General features: G+C 42.5%; 1 protein-coding gene and 1 long non-coding RNA gene across 2 annotated transcripts in view; one reads left to right on the forward strand and one right to left on the reverse strand.

Moving 5' to 3' along the window:
* The window catches only part of mat2b (methionine adenosyltransferase 2 non-catalytic beta subunit), a 220739-nt gene that overhangs the window by 106259 nt on the left and 100818 nt on the right, over nt 1-13662 (reverse strand). The gene's annotated exons all lie outside the window — the stretch shown is intronic.
* Nucleotides 508-1147, forward strand: LOC129456875 (uncharacterized). The gene is made up of 4 exons (XR_008648995.1): nt 508-644; nt 710-804; nt 891-975; nt 1053-1147. It is a non-coding gene; the product is annotated as an uncharacterized LOC129456875 (long non-coding RNA).

A 13662-nucleotide genomic window follows, 5' to 3' on the forward strand; every position in this document is an offset into this window, starting at 1 on the left:
TTTTTAGTCTTGGTTTATTCCTGGTCTTGTCCTGGTTTAGTTCTGGTCTAGTTCTGGTCTAGTCCTGATCTAGTCCTGTTCTGGTCCTGGTTTAGTGCGGGTTTTGTCCTGGTTTAATCCTGGTCTAGTCCTGGTTTATTCCTTGTCTCATCCTGGTCTAGTCCTGATCTAGTCCATGAGTCTGGAACATTGCGTCATGAGAAAACAAGGCGTGAAACCAAAAAGAGTCACAAGTTTCAGACACAATATCCCAGTGTGAAGTAGCACTACTGTAATCCTACTGTCCTTATATATTAGTATTACTGTACTTATACTGTAGTACTACGCAACATGTCTACACAAAACTCCTTTTGTCCTTTTTTTGTTTGTTTTTATTCTATTTATGTTTATACTTTTTCATTTCACTCTTGACTTTGTGATTTATAACACATTTAAATAAATATTATATTCAAAAATGCTGTGTGATTATTAAAATTTCATTTCATTTCATAAAATTCCAGGTTAAACCTGGTTTAGTCCTGGTTCAGTTCTGGTTTAGTCATGGTTTAGTCTGGTTTAGTCTGGTTTAGTCCTGGTTTAGTCCTGAGTTAGTCCTGGTTTAGTCTGGTTTAGTCCTGGTTTAGTACTGGTTTAGTCATGGTTTAGTCTGGTTTAGTCCTGGTTCAGTCCTGGTTTAGTCATGGTTTAGTCCTGGTTTAGTCTGGTTTAGTCCTAGTTTAGTCTGGTTTAGTCTGGTTTAGTCCTGGTTTAGTCCTGGTGTAGTCCTGGTTTAGTCCTGGTTTAGTCTGGTTTAGTCCTAGTTTAGTCTGGTTTAGTCTGGTTTAGTCCTGGTTTAGTACTGGTTTAGTCCTGGTTCAGTGTTGGTTCAGTCCTGGTTTAGTCTGGTTTAGTCCTGGTTTAGTCCTGGTTCAGTCCTGGTTTAGTCCTGGTTTAGTCTGGTTTAGTCCTGGTTTAGTCCCGGTTTAGTCTGGTTTAGTCCTGGTTTAGTACTGGTTTAGTCCTAGTACAGTCTTGGTTCAGTCCTGGTTTAGTCCTGGTTTAGTCTGATTTAGTCCTGGTTTAGTCCTGGTGTAGTCCTGGTTTAGTCCTGGTTTAGTCTGGTTTAGTCTGGTTTAGTCCTGGTTTAGTCCTAGTTTAGTCTGGTTTAGTCCTGGTTCAGTGTTGGTTCAGTCTTGGTTTAGTCTGGTTTAGTCCTGGTTCAGTCCAGGTTTAGTCCTGGTCTAGTCTGGTTTAGTCCTGGTTTAGTCCCGGTTTAGTCTGGTTTAGTCTGGTTTAGTCCTGGTTCAGTACTGGTTTAGTCCTGGTTCAGTCTGGTTTAGTCCTGGTTTAGTACTGGTTTAGTCCAGGTTCAGTCTTGGTTTAGTCCTGGTTTAGTCTGGTTTAGTCCTGGTTTAGTACTGGTTTAGTCCAGGTTCAGTCTTGGTTTAGTCCTGGTTTAGTCCTGGTTTAGTCCTGGTTTAGACCTGGTTTAGACCTGGTTTAGACGTAGTACAGTCCTGGTTTAGTCTTAGATTTGGGAAAAGTGGAGACTGTTCAGTTATGATTCCGACCTTCCTGAAAGCTTGGACGACACTTGAGCCACTCACTCATCTTTTCCTCATCCATCCTTGATGATGACACTGGCTGGAAACTTTTATTTTGGCAAAGTTTTCCTCTTGAAAATGACCTTTGGATGGTAGTTTCTGGACATTAGCCTGGCAACCGAGAACTACAGTTGAAGATGATTGTTCCCTGTGGTGCACATTGATACCATACTGGCCCCTGCCCACCGGGATATCAAAGGTGACCATGATGCCAGATCTCCTCATCAGTGATCTTTTTTTTATATATATGTTGTAACGGGTGTGTGTAGCGGACCAAAGGATGCAGACTCAGGGGATATTTACAGGATTTATTGTAAGAATGGGACAAGGTACAAACAGTGGGTGATCCGGAGGTGAGCAGGTGAGCAGGTGAGCAGGAACACAGGAAACACAGGGACCGAGGACATGAAGGGACCACAGGACGACAGGCAGACCAGACGGGAATAGGGCAGAGCGGGCAGGAGACATCCAGGACCGGAGCACAACAAGAACACAGGGACAACAGGAACACAGGCAGGAAAGAAGTGACACAACAATGATCTCGCGCTGAGTCTCTTCTCCCAGCTCCTTTTATGCACAGCAGGTGTGTTGATTGCGCTGATGGGCTGCAGGTGCGCGCAGGAGGAGCCAGGAGCCCAGCCCAGATCTGGCAGGTGAGGGAGGGAAAGAGCAGGACAGGAGTAAAACCAGGATCGGACAGTGCGGATCATGACAATATATATATATAATAAAGGTATACAACATTTGTGGCATAAGAGAACAGTTTCTCAATTAAAAGTCAGAACAGACAGATTATTTTTGAAGGAATACAGAAAGAAAGAGGAAACAAAAAAAAACAACAACAATACTAGGGGTTGTCCATAAGATTTAGATTGTCTATTAAAGTTTTATAGCATCTTTTTTTTCCATAAAACTCACAGATGAGGAAAAAATGATCAAGTTCTTCATGAAATGTGAGGAAGGATGGTTTGTTTTTTTAAGAATCTAAACTTGTGGATAAAGAATTTACCCATAACAAAGATCACATTTAAAATCATTTCATATTTTTTGTCATGCATAATAATACCAAAAATGATGTCCTTGCTGGTAAAGTCTTTTAAATTTGGAATCCTGGGGAATAGCCAGTAGTGTATATCGTCCCAAAAGGCTTTAGAAAACATACAGTAAAAAAATAAGTGTTCTGTCAATTAAATATTTACATCACAGAAAGAACAACAATTGTCATCCATCCCAAAATGCTGTCTAGGCAGTTCTTCAAACAGGTATATGCCTGAAAGACTTTTAAAATGGACTTTCTTACCTTTCAACGGAATGGGAATTTTCAAATAGATTGTACGAATTTTCTTCTTTGCCTGAGATGAAAAGAATTGTGAGAAAGTTTGACAGTTTATCATGAGTTTGACCCATTTATCATAAGTTTAGGGAGAGAGGGATATCTGCTATATTTGTCATATTTTCTTGAGAATTCATCAAATGACACTGAAGAAGATTAGTATTGTCATTCAATAAATGCATCAGGGATCAAATACCCTTTTCAAACCACTTTTGTACAAAAAGGAATTTGATTGTGACAGTTATGAATGGTTAGTTCCACAGGGGCATATTGTGTGGACTATAGTTGTGCTTATTTATTACTCTCCAGTATAAAAGGTCTTGTTGATGAAAAGAGGACAGTTGAATGGGCAGGTTATTTTTAACATTGAAATCATATCTGAGAAGAAATTGTAAGCCTCCTAACTTTTAAAATATTTTAACATGAATAATAAACCATAAACTATTTACATTTTTAAGAAAGGATCTAAGCCAATTTATTTTCAGAGTGCCATTCAGGCTCTCATATTCAATCGCTTGCAAACCTGCATCTTCATATTTCTTGATTAAATTGCCTTGTTTGATATGCATTTTTCACTTTCAAATGAAATTAAATTTAATTTGATTAATAGATTTAATCGCTGGTTTAGGGATTCCTATATAATAGGCAGGGTATATAAGTCTAGATATCCTCTCCATTTTGGTTAACAGAATTCTACCAAAGATAGACAAATGTCTCTGTGCCCAATTATTCAGAGTGCAAATCTGAAGTTTGTCCCAAATGTTGAGTTTTTCTAAATCGTTCTTATCTTTTGTTATTTGCATGCCGAGGTATTTAACAGTGGATTTAATTGGATGTTACATGTACTGGAAACCGCACATGGCTTTAGAGGAAAAATTTCACATTTGTTTAAATTCAATTAAAGGTCTGAGGCTTTAGAAAAGCATTCAATAATTTGGAGTATTTTAGGAATTTCGTTCATCCATCCATCCATTTTCTTCCGCTAATCCGGGGCCGGGTCGCGGGGGCATCAGTCTAAGCAGGGACTCCCAGACTTCCCTCACCCCGGACACGTCCTCCAGCTCCTCCGGTGGGACCCCAAGGCGTTCCCAGGCCAGCCGAGAGACATAGTCCCTCCAGCGTGTCCTGGGTCTTCCCCGGGGCCTCCTCCCGGTGGGACATGCCCAGAACACCTCCCTAGGGAGGCGTCCAGGAGGCATCCTGAGCAGATGCCCGAGCCACCTCAGCTGGTTCCTCTCAACGTGTAGGAGCAGCGGCTCTACTCCGAGCTCCTCCCGTGTGACCGAGCTCCTCACCCTATCCCTAAGGGTGCGCCCGGCCACTCTGCGCAGGAAGCCCATTTCAGCCGCTTGTATCCGCGATCTTGTCCTTTCGGTCATTACCCAGAGCTCATGACCATAGGTGAGGGTAGGAACGTAGATTGACCGGTAAATCGAGAGCTTCGCCTTCCGGCTCAGCTCCTTTTTCACCACAACGGACCGATACAGCGACCGCAGACGCTGCACCGATCCGCCTGTCAATCTCCCGCTCCATCCTTCCCTCACTCGTGAACAAGACCCCGAGATACTTGAACTCCTCCACTTGGGGCAGAGACTCACCACCCACCCAGAGAGAGCAAACCACCTTTTTCCGGTCGAGAACCATGGCCTCGGATTTGGAGGAGCTGATTCTCATCCCAGCCGCTTCACACTCGGCTGCAAACTGCCCCAGTGCCTGCTGCAGGTCCTGGCTCGAAGAAGCCATCAGGACAACATCATCTGCAAACAGCAGAGATGAAATCCTGTGGTTCCCAAACCAGGCCCCCTCCGGCCCCTGGCTGCACCTAGAAATTCTGTCCATAAATATAATGAACAGAACCGGTGACAAAGGGCAGCCCTGGCGGAGTCCAACATGCACTGGGAACAGGTCTGACTTACTGCCGGCAATGCGAACACAGCTCCTGCTCCGGTCATACAGGGACCGGACAGCCCTTAGCAAAGAGCCCCGGACCCCATACTCCCAGAGCACCCCCCAAAGGACACCACGAGGGACACGGTCGAATGCCTTCTCCAGATCCACAAAACACATGTGGACTGGTTGGGCATACTCCCATGAGCCCTCGAGGACCCGATGGAGAGTATAGAGCTGGTCCAGTGTTCCACGACCAGGGCGAAAACCACACTGCTCCTCCTGAATCCGAGGTTCGACTATCGGTCGGATTCTCCTCTCCAGTACCCTGGAATAGACCTTACCGGGAAAGCTGAGGAGTGTGATTCCCCTGTAATTGGAACACACCCTCCGGTCCCCCTTTTTATACAGAGGGACCACCACCCCGGTCTGCCATTCCACAGGTACTGTCCCCGACCGCCACGCAATGTTGCAGCGACGTGTCAGCCAAGACAGCCCCACAACATCCAGAGACTTAAGGTACTCAGGACGGATCTCGTCCACCCCCGGAGCCTTGCCACCGAGGAGCTTGCCAACCACCTCAGTGACTTCAGCCAGGGTGATGGACGAGTCCGCCTCTGGGTCCCCAGTTTCTGCTTCCTCCTCGGAAGTCGTGACAGTGGGATTGAGGAGATCCTCAAAGTATTCCTTCCACCGCCCGACAACATCCCCAGTCAAAGTCAGCAGCTCTCCACCCGCACTGTAAACAGTGTTGGTGAAGCACTGCTTCCCCCTCCTGAGGCGTCGGACGGTTTGCCAGAATCTCTTTGAGGCCGTCCGATAGTCCTCCTCCATGGCCTCCCCGAACTCCTCCCAACCCCGAGTTTTTGCCTCTGCGACTGCCCGAGCCGCGGCACGCTTGGCCCGCCGGTACTCATCAGCTGCCTCAGGAGTCCCACAAGCCAACAAGGCTCGATAGGACTCCTTCTTCAGCTTGACGGCATCCCTTACTTCTGGTGTCCACCATCGGGTTCGGGGATTGCCGCCGCGACAAGCACCACAGACCTTACAGCTACGAGCAGCCGCATCGACAATAGAGGTGGAGAACATGGCCCACTCGTAGTCCATGTCTCCAATCTCCCCCGGCATCAGGGAGAAGCTCTCCCGGAGGTGGGAGTTGAAGACCCCCCTGACAGAGGGCTCCGCCAGACGTTCCCAGCAGACCCTCACAATGCGCTTGGGCCTGCCAGGTCTGTCCGGCTTCCTCCTCCGCCAGCGGATCCAACTCACCACCAGGTGGTGATCAGTTGACAGCTCAGCCCCTCTCTTCACCCGAGTGTCCAAGACACGCGGTCGGAGGTCAGATGACACGACAACAAGGTCGATCATCGACCTCCGACCTAGAGTGTCCTGGTGCCACGTGCACCGATGGACACCCTTGTGCTCGAACATGGTGTTTGTTATGGACAAGCTGTGACTAGCACAGAAGTCCAATAACAAAACACCGCTCGGGTTCAGATCGGGGAGGCCGTTCCTCCCAATCACGCCCCTCCAAGTGTCACTGAATTTCGTTCAGATTGTTTAAAAAGACAGTTGTGTCATCAGCTAGCTGCCATATAGACAGTTCTGTATCTGCAATTGAGAGCTTGCCAAAGTCTGCATTTTTAATTAATATGGATAGCATCTCTGTTGCTGCAATAAATAAAGGGGTGAAATTGGACACCCTTATTTTATTCCTTTGTTTATCTGAAATCTCTGAGAGGTCCCATGGGCTAAACAAACAGAGCTACTGGTATCATTATAAAAGGTTTTAATAATGTTAATAAATTTACTCCCAAAACCAAACGACTGCGGTGCTTGGAACATAAAATTATGCTCAATCATATCAAAGGCCTTGTAAAAATCTAAAAGTAGAATGAAACCTTCATTGTTAATTAGAAAATCACAGTCTATTAAATCTAGGACAAGGCGTATGATATTATGAATAGAGCGACCTTTTATAAAACTAGATTGAGTTTCAGAAACTATGAAACTCAGAATCTTTGAGTCTGTTTGCAAAAATGTGAGTTAAGAGCTTGTAATCGTTATTTAAGAGGGATATATATATATATATATATATATATATATATATATATATATATATATATATATATATATATATATATATATATATATATATATATATATATATATATATATATATATATATATTCTGATCCCAGAAGAATTTATAAAAGTTACTAGTCAGCCCATCACAGCCTGGAGCTTTATCTTTGAACAAACAACTAATCACTTTTTCCAATTCTTGTATAGTTATTTCTTCTTCACAGATCTGTTTGAAACTATTATCAATTTTGGGGATTGAATCTTTAATAGTTTTGTAAAAGGAGTGTGAGCTTTAGAGTTGACGTGATGACATGTACAGTTTGCTATAAAAGACAGAGATTTCTGTGGTTATCATTTGAGGGTCATTACAAAGTTGATCATTAATATAAAGACTTTGAACTGCATTTCTTTCTGCCTTTTCTTTTCCAAGTTACAGAAATATGTTGTACTTTTTACACACAGCTCCACCCATTTTTCTCGAGATATGCTCCTTTTCCTTTTTAATGAAAAGATCACCAAGGGAGCACTGAAGAATACTTTTTCTTTGTTTATCATCAATAAAAAGAGAATTAGAGTTTTAGTTTCTTTATAATATAATCATTTGTTTCTGTTTACATTGTTTAGCTATTAATTTGCTATGCTTAATAAAAATTTGGCATACTTCGAATTTAAAGAATTCCCACTTATCAATATAGCCCTTAAGATTCTCGTCAGAATATATTATTTCTAAAAGTTCAATAACATCAGTGCAGAAGTCTTCATTAGTGAGGAGTGAGGAGTTAAATTTCCAGTAGCCTGTGCTAAAGGGTTTTTTCACCTGAGGACTCAGATTAGGTTGAATGAGACAGTGATCAGTCAGAGGAGCAGCACAGATATTAAGATCTAATTCATTTCGGATAAAGTTGTTTGAGATTAGCTCGAAATCAATGTGAGATTTAGCTGACCCAGCTGGTTTAGACCAAGGAAATGACTGTGTTAATGGATGAGCAAGTCCCCAGGGATCGTTTACATTAATGTCTAAACAAAAATGTTGTAAACCTGTGTTTATATGTGGGAGTAGAATTTAGACTGCAGTCTATCCAGCCATTCATCTAGAACCATGTTCAAATCTCCTCCTAAAATGATATTGTGACAATGATATTTTCGACCAAGGTTTTTGGAATGATCCACAATTTCAGCTAATAAGAATTTGTTTAGGTTGGGAATGTTGTAGCCATAAACATTACACGAAATCAGAAAACCATCAGTTATTTTGAGGACACAAATAAGCCAGTGGCCATTACTATCATTTTTGTGGGTGATTATTTTAAATTGTTTTTAAAAGCAAAGCAACACCAGAGGATTACCATGAGAGAATAATATTTTTTCACGCCATTAATTAGACCAAAAGTGCTCATCTGCCTCCACAGTTTTTCTGTGTGTTTCTTGTAACAAAATGCAGTTAGCATATACATTTTTACAAAATAAGAAAATAGATTTTCTTTTTACACTGTCTTGTAAACCCGTAGTATTTAAGGATACTATATATATATATATATATATATATATATATATATATATATATATATATATATATATATATATATATATATAAAATAAAAATCAATAAATAATATAAAAGATAAATAAACCGTGAGGTAAAGGGTAGCAAGTAGTGTTAAAGTGCTATTGAACGTTGAATCTCAAGTACAATGAAGGTGAGGTAGACCTCAAAATGTTTCTGCAGTACCAAACAGGTTTATGACCTTAAAATGTCAACTATAACATGCCTCTGTGGACTTAAAGCATAGAACAAACCCTTAAACTGTCCAGAACTATATGATTATTATTATAATTAAACACGCTCTGACAGCAATAAACAGAAGTAGAACTCAGAACTTCAATTCAACTTCAGTTCAACTTCAATTTGAAAGAAGTCATTCAACCTGGTAACACACGGACTCTATTAACATATCCAATGTGCCCTCGATAGTAGACGTTCTGACCTGCCGCTCTCGCCTGCTTCATTTTAGACCAAACAGCAGCCCTAGCCTCTCAGTCGACCTCGCAGAAATCCTGCTTGAAGAAGATTCCCATCTTTTTGCAGGCCATGGAATCCTTGGTGAGCTTTCAGCAAATGTCTTGGTAGTGCCTCATGGTGAACTGGATTATTATCTGGCGGTGCCTCCTGACTTCTCTCTTTCCCAGACGATGCACCGTGTCTACCGCGATATTCAGGGATGATGCGTGTTGTGATCTCCAGGACTTCTTTGCGGGTGTTCTCATCAACTTTTCTTTTAAACCCTGTATTTTCAGATTCCAGCGCCGTTTATAGCACTCCATCTCAACACGTGCTCTTTCAAATCAGCATTCTCTTTAATGAGGGCAGGGACCGACATCACAGAATCTGGCTATACAGTTTTTAATTTCGTCAGCATTCATTTCGGTTATCTAGGTCAGGTTGGCTAGTATTATAGAGTTGCATCGAAGTTTCACATCAACGTCATCAAATCTGTCAGTCAGCTTGTCAGTAGCAGCGGTGAGGGCTGTCAGCTCTGCCTCGTTTTTATTTGAAACAATTACCTTGCTGGGTTTTGCAGCGGCCAGCTTTGTTGGTGTAACTGGGGTTTTCCTTTTGATTGACGGCGTCATTACTTCCATAGCATATTCATGGTCCATTGCCGTCACTGGGACCGAGCTTTTGGAGCCTGAAGCTAACTTAGCCTGGGCATCATGTTTTTCCCGGGTCATCTTTCACGTATTTAAAGAGTGCTCAAATTTCGTTTAAGAGACGTCAAATATTGAGTTTTTTTTGTTAAAAAGGTAAAGAGAACTTTTAGCGGTTCAAAATTGAGTTCTAAATTAATATTCTGAGATTCAAATACAACAGCTCAAAGAGTACTGCCTGCCCGTACCGCCATCTTGCCAGAACTCCCTTTTCAGTTATCTTCTTCTTGCCATTTTGGTGTCCTTCCACACATATTACTCCGCGAGGCTCTTGACTACGTTAGCTGTAATGCTCCGACAATCCATCAAGCGGTGCAGCTTCGTAGTTTCTAAGTAATACATAAGGTGCACCGGATTATAACGCTCGCTGTCGATTTTTGAGAAAATTAAAGGAGGTTTGTGTTGGTGTCGGGGAAGGTCTCAGTATGCCGGCACTTATTTTGTGATGCTTATTTTGAGTGACAAACATTTGTGTGTGACACTTATTTTGAGTGACAAAAAATAATAAATTATTTTATTTTAATATGTCAAGATCACAATAATCTTCCAATTTAGAACTACAATTTAAAAAAAATTAAATACTTATAATTTATTTTCCCAAGCCCTGCAGACCCACAGTATAAGGATGAAAGAGCCACATGCGGCTCCGGAGCCACAGGTTGCCGATCCTTTGTATATGGAGATTTGTCATGTGGGAGCATGGGTGACGTAGGCTTGTGGGTGTACAGACTCGTACTGCTAATCGTAAGGAGGGTACGAATAGGGCCCAGGAGAGATCACTAGATTACTCAAACATACATGGATGCCATCTAAAGTCTCTTCAGGCATGTTTTTGATGAGAGATTGTTAGAGTATAGCAGAGAGCTCCAAAATTTATGCAGGACACTGAAGAACACTCAAGAACACTCACAAACACTCCAGAACACTCCAGAACACTCCAGAACACTCACAAACACTCAAGAACACTCACAAACACTCAAGAACACTCAAGAACACTCGAGAACAACCATGTTGAAGCAGCGTTCAGAATTTTCTGCAACAGCAGCTCTCATAGTCCACAGACTCCACAGTGTCCACAGTGTCCACAGTGTCCACAAAGTCCACAGTGTCCACAGAGTCCACAGAGTCCATAGTGTCCACAGAATCCACAGAATCCACAGTGTCAACAGTGTCCACAGAGTCCATAGTGTCCACAGAGCGCACAGTGTCCACAGTGTCCACAGAGCGCACAGTGTCCACAGTGTCCACAGTGTCCACAAAGTCCACAGAGTCCATAGTGTCCACAGAGTCCACGGTGTCCACAGTGTCCACAGAGCGCACAGTGTCCACAGAGTCCACAGTGTTCACAGAATCCACAGTGTCGTGTCTACAGTGTCCACAGAGTCCATAGTGTCCACAGAATCCATAGTGTCCACAGAGTCCACAGTGTCCACAGTGTCTACAGTGTCCACAGAGTCCATAGTGTCCACAGAATCCACAGTGTCAACAATGTCCACATTGTGTGCAGTAAAAGCAGCACTTCCCTTTAGGTTCATAGAAATCACATGAATTTGGATCACTAAGACTAAAAATCAGGTTCAGAACATGAGCCAGAGTTTAGGTCTCATCAGTTCATAAAAAGACATCCACATAATCTGAACCACAGAGGCCTGAGGACTGGTCCAGACCTGGTTTAGCCTGGGTCCTGGTCCAGACCCAGACTTGGTTCAGACCTGCTTCAGCCCTAGTTTAGTCCAGGTTTCGACCTTCTTTAGTCCAGGTGCAGTCCTGGTCTAGTCCTGGTCTAGTCCCCGACTAGTCCTGGTCTAGTCTTGGTGTAGTCCTGGTTCAATCCTGGTCTAGTCCTGGTCTAGTTCTAGTTCAGTCTTATTTCAGTCCTGGTCTAGTCCTGGTCCAGTCCTGCTCTCGTCTTGGTCTAGTCCTGGTCCAGTCCTATTTCAGTCCTTGTCTAGTTCCGGTGTAGCCCTGGTCTAGTCTTGGTGCAGTCCTGATCTAGTCCTGGTCTAGCCCTAGTCGAGTCCTGGCCTAGTCCTGGTCTAGTCCTGGTCCAGTCCTGGTCCAGTCCTGGTTCAGTCCAGGTTCACTCCTGGTCTAGTCCTGGTCTAGTCCTGGTTTAGTACTAGTTTAGTCTTGGTCTAGTCCTGGTTTATTCCTGGTTTAGTCCTGGTCTAGTCCTGGTTTAGTCCTGGTCTAGTTCTGATCTAGTCCTGGTCTAGTTCTGTTCTAGTTCTGGTTTAGTCCTGATTCAGCCCTGGTCCAGTCCTGGTGTAGTCCTGGTTTAGTTCTGGTCTAGCTCTGATCTAGTCTTTGTCTAGTTCTGGTTTAGTCCTGGTTTAGTTCTAGTCTAGTCCTGGTCTAGTCCTGATCTTGTCCCGGTCTAGTCCTGGTTTAGTCCTGGTTTGGTCCTGGTCTAGTTCTGATCTAGTCCAGGACTCTGGAACATTGCGTCATGAGGAAACAAGGCATGAAACCAAAAAGAGTCACAAGTTTTGAACACACTATCCCAGTGTGAATTGTCACTATACTGTAGTACTACTGTACTTATAGTGTGGACTGTAACATGTACTTGTATAGTGTAGTAATGTCTACTACTGCAGTAACATTGTAGTTATACTGTAGTACTACTGCAGTAACATATACTGTGGTACTATTGCAGTAAAACTGCATTTATACTGTAGTAGTATTTTAGAATCATTGTACTTATAATGTACAACCCTGATTCCAATGAAGTTGGGACACTGTGTAAAACTTAAAAAAAAAATACAGAATACAATGATTTGCAAATCCTTTTCAACCTATACTGAACTAAATAAACTAAAGACATAATATTTAATGTTCAAACTGATAGACTTTATTGTTTCTATGCAAATATTCACTCATTTTCAATTTGATGTCTGGAAAACGTTCCAATGAAGCTGGGACAGGGGCATGTTTACCACTGTGTTACATCACCTTTCCTTTTAACAACAACAATCAATAAGCATTTGGGAACTGAGGACACTAATTGTTGAAGCTTTGCAAAAAAAAATCCTTTCCCATTCTTGCTGATTGTTCAACTTCAGTTGCTCAGCAGTCCGGGGTCTCTGTTGTCGTATTTTGCAATTCATAATGCGCCACACATTTTCAAATGGCAGACAGGTCTTGACTGCAGGCAGGCCAGTGTAGTATACACCCTCTTTTACTACGAAGCCACACTGTTGTAAAACATGTAGAATGTGGCTTGGCATTGTCTTGCTGAAATAAGCAGGGATGTCCCTGAAAAAGACATTGCTTGGATGGCAACATATGTTGCTCCAAAACCTGTATGTACCTTTCAGCATTAATGGTGCCTTCACAGATGTGCAAGTTACCCATGCCACGGACACTAACACACCCCCAGACCATCACAGATTTTGAACTTTGTGCTGATAACAATCCGGTTGGTCCTTTTCCTCTTTGGTCCAGAGGACATGACGTCCATGATTTCCAAAAACAATTTGAAATGTGGACTTGTCAGACCACAGCACACTTTTCCACTTTTGTTGCCCCTGTCCCAAATTGAAAATGAGTGAATATTTGCATAAAAACAATGAAGTTGATCAGTTTGAACATTAAATATCATGTCTGTGTAGTTTATACAGTTCATTGGAATTGGGGTTGTATACAACCCCAATGCAGTATCATTGTACTTAAACTGTATACTACTGTAGTAACATTGTACTTATACTGCTACTGTAGTATAGTTTTACTTCTGCTCACTTATATTTAACCCCAAATCTCCCAAAATTAATTAGTAGTAGAAGTAGTAGGAGTAGTAGTAGTTGTAGTAGCATTACTAGCAGTAGCAACAGCAGTAGTAGTAGTAGTAGTATCAGTATTAGTAGTAGTAGTAGTAACAGCATTAGTAGCAGCATTAGTAGTAGCAATAGTAGTAGCAGTACAGTTCTATGCCTGTTCCTTTTTCCTTTTCAAAACCAAAGGAACATTTGAGATGTTCAGTGAAAATAGTGTGAAATGAATCTGTCACAGATCGACCAATGAGGAGTCAGCATCAGGCCAGGGCGACCAATCAGCTTCTCCGCTCACAGA

This window comes from Periophthalmus magnuspinnatus, chromosome 16 (assembly GCF_009829125.3).
Source record: "Periophthalmus magnuspinnatus isolate fPerMag1 chromosome 16, fPerMag1.2.pri, whole genome shotgun sequence".
Lineage (NCBI taxonomy): Eukaryota > Metazoa > Chordata > Actinopteri > Gobiiformes > Gobiidae > Periophthalmus > Periophthalmus magnuspinnatus.